The sequence below is a fragment of the Rousettus aegyptiacus genome, unplaced genomic scaffold (assembly GCF_014176215.1).
Source record: "Rousettus aegyptiacus isolate mRouAeg1 unplaced genomic scaffold, mRouAeg1.p scaffold_m13_p_6, whole genome shotgun sequence".
NCBI lineage: Eukaryota > Metazoa > Chordata > Mammalia > Chiroptera > Pteropodidae > Rousettus > Rousettus aegyptiacus.
Genome location: NW_023416309.1, coordinates 51740417 through 51748422, shown reverse-complemented (window position 1 = coordinate 51748422; position 8006 = coordinate 51740417). Strand labels below are relative to the sequence as shown.

General features: G+C 49.6%; 1 long non-coding RNA gene across 1 annotated transcript; it reads right to left on the bottom strand.

Moving 5' to 3' along the window:
• Window positions 1-687: 687 nt before the first annotated feature.
• LOC118603859 lies at window positions 688-1868 on the bottom strand. The gene is made up of 2 exons (XR_004951384.1): window positions 1566-1868; window positions 688-1286 (listed from the first exon to the last, which is right to left on the bottom strand). It is a non-coding gene; the product is annotated as an uncharacterized LOC118603859 (long non-coding RNA).
• Between the last annotated feature and the right edge of the window lie 6138 nt (window positions 1869-8006).

Genomic DNA, 8006 nt, shown 5'->3' with positions numbered 1-8006 from the left:
GGGTGCCGAATATTCCGTATGCCGCCTCGTGGTGTCGTCGAACAGTACTGACGCCCGCTCTGCGTCACTCGCCTCCTGCGGCCGGTGAAATCCACTCTGTAGCTCAGTTCTCGGCACACCACGACCCTTCAGAGCGCTGCCGGTATCACAGATACGAAAGAGCCGAGGACTGAGGAGGCTCAGAAGCTTGCCCCGGTTACAGGGCTCTTCGGTCAAATACTTCGGCCACCTGTGATCAAGACACTCCAAGTCCCAAAACAAAACAGATCAAGCCTCCACCTTCGGTGACTTCAGTCCGGTGGACAGAGGAAATCAGAGTTCGACAAACCAAAAAGAACAACAATGACAACAAAAACATGCTGGAAAGGAAATAAACCAGGAGAAGCAATGGAAGGCGGTCAGGGGTGTGAGGAGCAGGCGTGGTGCTCTCCATGGGTGACACGGAAGGCCTCTCGGAGGGGACGACGATTAAGCCAAACCTGGAAGATGAGAAGCAGCCAGGGAGTCAAAGGCCAGGTGGACCGTTGGATATTGGATTTACACCCAGCAGTTTAGGAGGCCTTGGGCCACCTCCTGTCTAGCAGCTCCGACGGCCCCATGAGGTCGGCATCTATCTTCTTCCACCGCACAGGCATGCACGCTGGGGCTCAGAGAGGTTGAGTGATTCGATCAATGCCACACGGCCAATAGCAGTGGAACAAAATTCTAGCCCAAGAACATCTGGCCCAAACCTCTGCTCTTAGCATTGACCTCATTTGATCTGATGCATTGATTTATCAGCTACCATGACTGGCAACTCGCTTTACACTGGGTTAATTGTCTATTTATACATTTTTATTCATACTCAGTCTCATTCTGAAGATGGTTTAAAGCCCAAGATTCTCTGTATTTGCTAACGCCTCCTTCAATAGAGCCGCCACTCTGACAGGACCGGTGACGCAGGAATCCCATGCGGACGTCTTCTCAAGTGCACGTCCAGGTTTTTTAAGACATTCTCACAGACCAGATATCCCATAAGATGCTTGGGAACCTTCCCACCCTCTGCCAAGTGTTTCCCCCGGGACGCTTCCCTTCAATCTGCAAAGGTCCTATGTATACCTTGAAACTCAAGCCTCCCTGTGCTAGGCCAGACACCAAGCAACAAACCCAAATCCTCCCACTTCCTTCGGGGAGGTGCGAACGGCCCCTGGAGATTCGAATGAGGGATGTGAGGTGCTGTTCCTCTGCCCATCTCCACTGGCGTCATTCTGAACGCAGGCGTCATCACGGACACGTCCCTCCGCCCTCTCCCAGTCGTGAAAGGAGTCCAGAATGGCAAAAAAAAAAAAAAAAAAAAAAAAAAAAGAAGAAGGCTCTTTCTAACCCTCTGGCTCACTTCCAAGCCCGCTGGTTGATGAAACCCATTGCAATGACCTCCATGAAGTGGAGGGAAATGGGTCGCTCCCTGAATTGCCAAGTCTGCCAAAAATAGGTACATTACATCATCGCCACACAGGACCTGACTCTTACTCAACCAGGTGTGCTATTGGGGGGGGGAGGGAAGGGGATGGTTCTAAGTAACTTACCAGCTGAAATAGAGGTTGCCATTCAGGGAGCCCTTATTAGCCCAGAATAACAGCCGGCATGTGTTTCCAGGCGCTGGGAACTATTCTCAGCCCTTTACGCAAATTAACAGTCCTTCTCGCTACAGCTCAACCAAGGTGGGAGGTAGATATTATTGTCCTCCCTAGTTTACCGGTAAGGAAACCAAGGCACAGAGCGCTTGCATCACTTGTCTGAGGCCCCCAGCCAGCCAGAAAGGAGTAGGAACTGGATTCGAGCTCCTACCTACTCACTCTGCTGGGTCTCACGCAATGAAACGGCTTTTTAAAGTCATATGAGACGGTTTTCATGGTGTTACTCATGCAACAATCAGAACCTCCGATCCGGCTGCCAATAAAGACGAACGCGGAAAGATGGAAATGGCAGAGATGGCATGAGCAGATTGCTTTCACATTCCGGTTTCGCTCTGACACATGCAAAAACCATGCAACTGCAAAAATAAAAAATAAAAGTGGGGACTGGACGCGGGTAGCAGAGATTAGAGATGGCGTTAAAGGTCTTTTCAGTGTGGGGCCTGAATTAACCCCTGCCCGTGACATTCAACCCCCATCTGATTAACCCATCACTTGGAGGGCGACAGGCCTCACGTCCCCAGACCGTCGGGTGAACTCGCGCCAGATCCACCAGCCGACCCTCCAGGGGACGGCCCTGCATCCAAGCGCTTTGCCAGGGCCTCTGCCCCCTGGGTTCCTAAAAGCCCAAACCCCCAAGGAAACGCCTCTTGTAGGCAGCCATTTTTATTTTGGGTGACGACATGTAAATTCAGTGAGGGGCTCTGGGCCGAAGACAAAGTCTACTTTCCTCCAGAGAGGCGGTTTCAAGAAATCCCATTTTCAAGGTAAAAATTATCCCTGTAGAGAGACACATCGTTTTGTCTCCTCTTACTTCTGAGAGAGGCTGAAAGAGAACTGCGGGCAACACCCAGACTCCCTGCCCCAGGCAAACGGGAGACCAGAGACCCCCCCAAGCCGTGGGAGGAAACGGGCCACGCACATTCCCCAGGCGACGCTCACGTGGACGCAGGTGGACGTCAGCTTAGATGTCCACCCCAGCCATGGATCCCTGGGTGCCCGTGTTCCAGGGGAACCTACAGATGATCTGCTCAGTGCTGCCCAGTAGAAATGAAATGTGAGCCACAGAGGTCATTTTAAATTTTCTAATAGACATAGTTATAATAATAACAATAATAAAAAGTAAAAAGGAACAGGTGAAACTAATTTTGATATATTATTTAACCTAATATATCCAAACTATCACTTCAGCATGGAATCATATAAAAATATTGAGATATTTATATTATTTTTTTATATACTGTTTTTGTGTACTTTACACTCATGGTACATGAGAATTTGGACTCAGCCACATTTCAAATGCTCAATAGCACATGTGGCCAGTGGCCACCATATAGGACAAGAGATTTGGCTCATTGCTCCATTCGGATTATCACACACTTTCTCCAGCACCCCCCCAGGAATCAGTCAGCTCCCAGCTATCAAGTAAGATCACTGGCAGTATCAGAATCACCTGGGGATCCTTAGAAATGCAGACTCTCAGGCCCCACCCAGGACCTATACAAATCAGAAAGTGAATTTTAACATTCTTCTCAGATGATTCCTTTGAACAAAAAACTCTGAGCATATTGCCTCCCTTTGAATATTTCTAGTGGCAAGGAACTCACTACCTCACCCCCGAAGGAAGCCCATGTCATCTTTAACTGGTTCTAATTACTGGAAAAGCATTTATCCTTCCTTTACTGAGCACACTGTATGAGCTGAGCACTGTGCTGAGTGCACCATCGGAATTATCTCATTTAAAGCCAGCACCGCCCTATGGTATGGGGACTCATTTTGGCTCCCCTTTTTAAAGATGACAAAATGGAGGCCCCACAATACTAGATAACTTGCCCCAGGTCGCATGGCCAGCCAGCAGTCTGTCTCGGTGCAGGTTTTATTAGCCACCCACTACACCCCGGCCTCCGGCACCTTCTGCCAGCTTGTTCTGCTTACACCCTACCTGGAGGCCCTTTGGAGCCCAGGAGACTGTCCCGCCTTCGCAGTAAAGTGCTGCTGGGTCTTAGTAAAGATCACCTTCGGTACCAGGCTCTGTGTTTGTGTGGGTTTCATTCATGACTGATTTCATTTCATTCGCTATTTCACTTATTGCTTGAATAGCTCTATTGGTTCCTGCCTACTCAGCATTTCCTTTCCTCGTCAAGGTTTAGGACAAGTTTAGCAATTGGCAACTAAGCAAATAGGCAGAAATTAATAGATGTCATGTGATGTCGTTAGATAGCTCAGAGGTTCCTGGTTTCCAATTAAATAAGGGACGTGGTTAGAGCAATTACGTATGGTACACATATGATGTGCAGGACCCCAATTATACAAGGTCACGTAGCATTTCTGCACTGAGAAGGACAGTGAACTTGCCACGGAGTGTTATGAGATGGCACGCATGATGGGAGTTGGATCGCATGGGGTGGAGGCAATGAAGACAGGAAGCAGGCTGGGAAGGGGCGTTACTCCTTAACTCTTACGTATCAGTAGAAGCCCCAGAAAGATGGAAGAACTCCACTTTCCATCTGTCCTTCCACTAGTGGCCCGAACTGAAGACCGCACAGGGGAGGGTTGGGCACTGATATGCGATTTATGCCATTGTTTTGAAAAGGAACTATATTCTCAACCCGAAATGAAAGTCGTTCATCTTGGATAGTGACAGAAACTATTAATGATTGGAAGAGACACCCGCTGCACTTTTTGGTAAGGATTTTGATGATCTGTCAATGACTACTGCATTTTTCCACCTTCTGGGAAATCGAGAAGCACTGCGTATCTGAGGGAGAGTGGGGCGCAGAAGTAGGAGGAGGGGGGCGGGATGAAAGGGGAAGGGTGGATTAGAATCAAAGAAAATCGAGTGGCACCAACCAGGGGCCCTACACATCAAACCGACATGAATGAAATAGCTTTGTGCCCACTTGTTTCCAGACCTCGTGAAATGCCTGCTGTGATTTCTCCCAGATTTAGAAAGTGTATTTGGGGTGGCCAAACTTCAGATAGTGACTACGTGGCATTCGCTCGGGAGGTCACAAGGGATCCCAGAGAAATACACAGCCACCCACCCGAGTAGCTGGTAGTCTCCAGAGACCTTCTTCATATCAGTTGACAAGGAAATGTCAGACGTATCAAGATGTCACGGACAGAGAAAACAAACAATAGTCCTCAAATATGAGTTCTGGTTTCCAGTCTAACGGCAGACAATGTGAATTGCAGCCCATGATTTACGATCCGGGTCCTTCCGACGTGGGCTTTTCTATGTGGCTGCAGGCACTGGTTGATTTAAAGATGGTTAACGGTTGTCCAGGGCAGTCCTGAGGACTGCAACTGGTTGTGAAATGCGCCCCAAACACCACCGTTGGCGCCTTCGGAAGCGGCCCACACTCCGCAGCCACCGTGGTTCCTTTCCTCCATCAAACACTCTGTATCCACCCAGGCGCCCTCCTGCAGGACACGGGCCAGGGTCCCCAGAATAAAGTGAGGAAACCGTATTTGGTTGATGTGCAACAGATTCTTTGGGACAGAACCAACCTATGTCGCCACTGTGCCCTGCTGGCCCAGGACGATGCTGAGGTCACGGTAAGCATCCAGCATAAATCTGTCGCCTGGCTGTCCTTGGAGACCTCACACCCGTGTCCCAATGCTCTTCATTCACAGCAGTAGTAATCGCTACCCCTTACGGGAGGTTTATCTCCATCCCAGCACCGTGCTGAACACTCCGCTGACACAGACCTAATGAACACCCACCCCGCATGGGAGTACGACCATTATTTCTATCTTCCACACATGGAAACGAAGTTTCCAGAAGATTCGGCAACATGTCCGTGGACCCTGCCAATAGGTGGCGGGACCAGGATTTGACCTCAGAAGGGCGGTCTCTTTGTCCGGAGCCACCTCCCTGTAATGCTTCATTCTTTTACTTATTCTGGGCATCCAGACGCTCAGAGTCACCCAAAATGCTCCTTCTCGAGGGGAAGGGAAAGGAAGGTCCGCCCGGAGCGGGAACTACCACCTCTGGCATGCCATGCAGCAGCTTCGCTGGAGTCTGAATCCGCTCAATCTGCAGTCTAAAGTCATTTGGGGGCTCGGGCCCCACACCAGGCACTGCGGAGAGAGGGAGGAAGAGTCTGTGGCTCACGTTCTCCAAGAATCACAGGCCGGTCTGGGGGGCAGATGAAGAGTCTCACAATGTCAGTACAACATGGCATCGAAACAGACTTCTACCGAACGCCGCCAAGCTGGCATCATCAGCCAGAGAGGCCCGGAACAGGGTGCGGGGACACTGCAGACCCCGCTCTCCAGCAGCTCACAAACCGGCTGCCCCCAAACAGCCTGGAAGCCGGGCAGCCCGCGCTTGGGCCCAAACGCAGGGTCGAAACCAAATGTGTTGGGGCCTGGCGGAGGGGGTGAGATCACTGTGAGTTGAGGTCATTGCCACTCTCTGGGAGATGAAAGCAAAAAACAGCCCTGACAGATGCCCCGAGTGTCCTTGTCATTTCTAAGTATTTCCCTGGAGACGGTTAGTTAGGAGAACTGGGATGGTAATGCTTGCCGTGGCCACATCTGTACAGCAGTCCTCGCCGAGGGCTCCCCATGGATGCCTTTAAGCTTTCACGGTTCCACTTTGGTGCAAAAAAAAAATCCTCAGGAGAATATCATCTCGGTCAAGGGTGCGCAAGGCTGGACGCCGGTTAGTAGCTGGGAATTGCTGAGGGTCGGTGAGGTCAAATAAGCATCTTGTACTTGGCTCTGACTTTGAATAACACACATGAGCTGCTTTCACACTCTGAAGGGTAACTTCTGGTGGAAATAGCCTGGAGATCTTGGCCCAGAGAGCCCCAAGGGCACACCCACTTCTCAGAGCCCTGACCAAGGCTCTGGGGAGTCCTCCCAGCCTTCGCTGAACCAATTTTCCAAAGTACTCTGTAATTAATGCCTCCCCAAAGAGATCCTTTCCTTGTCACCGAGAAGAGAAAAATAAAAGCATTCCTGCAACCGTTTGATACCTTGGGCAAAGCAGATTCATTTTTAGCCAGCTCATGTAATGAATGATGTGAGTAATAACAGAACCCGATATTTTACAGGACAGCCCATCAAAAGCCCTTCGAACACGTCCATCACTTTTAAAGTGCAGAAGTAGAGTTAACATAGAGTTTCCAAGAGACGTTATTGCTATTAATAGAACAGTTTGGTTTTTTTTTTTTTTTTTTTTCCTATGGCATTTCAGCAAGAGAACAGCTGTTTTGGTCTTTGTGGCACCTGGCATGGAGCCTCTTAAGTATAATCTGTTTCTATACAAAGCATGGGTTTATTCATTCGCTCACCAAATATTTATTGAGTACCTACTAAATGCAAGACAGTCAGTTACATGCTGAAGAAAACTGACAGAGTCCCTGCCCTCATGGAGCCTGCCTGCTTGTGGAGAAGACAGACACATATAAGGTGATGAGGTACCACTGTTAAATTTGTGACAGATGCTACAAAAGCAAATAGAAACAAGAAGTGACTAATTTTAGGACAAGGTATATTTTGGGTTCAGGCTCAAAAAGCACCTCCCTAGAATGGAACTTTTCTACGACATCCAGAAAGAAGCCACCCTTGCAAAGGGCAGGGAAAGATAGTTCAGAAATAAGCAATAGCTTGTGCAAATGTCCTGGGGCAGAATGGAGCAGAGCGGAACTGGTGGCGCAGGGAGAGAAGCGGCGAGACTGCGGTATGAGGAGCGAGAGAGAAAGGACGGAGGCGTGGGCAAGGGCCAAGCCAAGGGCTCCACGCCCCACAGGTGGCCTGCCTTCTCCAGTCTTCTGCCTGGCTCCACTTAGCACTCATCGCGACAGACCGGTGCCCCGCTCATCCCGCGCTCCCCAACTTAGCACCCCGGGAACACTATCCTGAGGCTTAAAAAGAAAAAACCAACACACTCTAGCCACTCTCTGCTGTGTTCTAGCAGTTTCTGCAGTGATGAAGAAGCAGGCTCCATAAAAGAGAGCGTGGGTGATGTCCCCCTAGGGCGCATGCTCTTCCCACCCCATCGAGCCAGCCTGGGGTGGCTGCACTCAGTACGCTGCCACTGCCGTTGATAATAATTGTTGCATTAATTGGTGCTGTCCGGACCAGACAGAACGTAAAAGATCCCACTGTGTCCAATAATTAATGTTTTTCCCTCACTGCAACGCCATTAATAAGGGGCTCTTCCAAGAACTGAGTAATTGGCTGGTTGGGCATCATTAGGGTATTTATAGATAAGCTTTGGTCTGGAGACATAGAGGAAAGCTGATTGTGTTTATTTAGACTCTATTATCTATCGCTAATGTGTTATCCTGCGTTCCGATCGTCCCTATTCTCTGGGTCCTA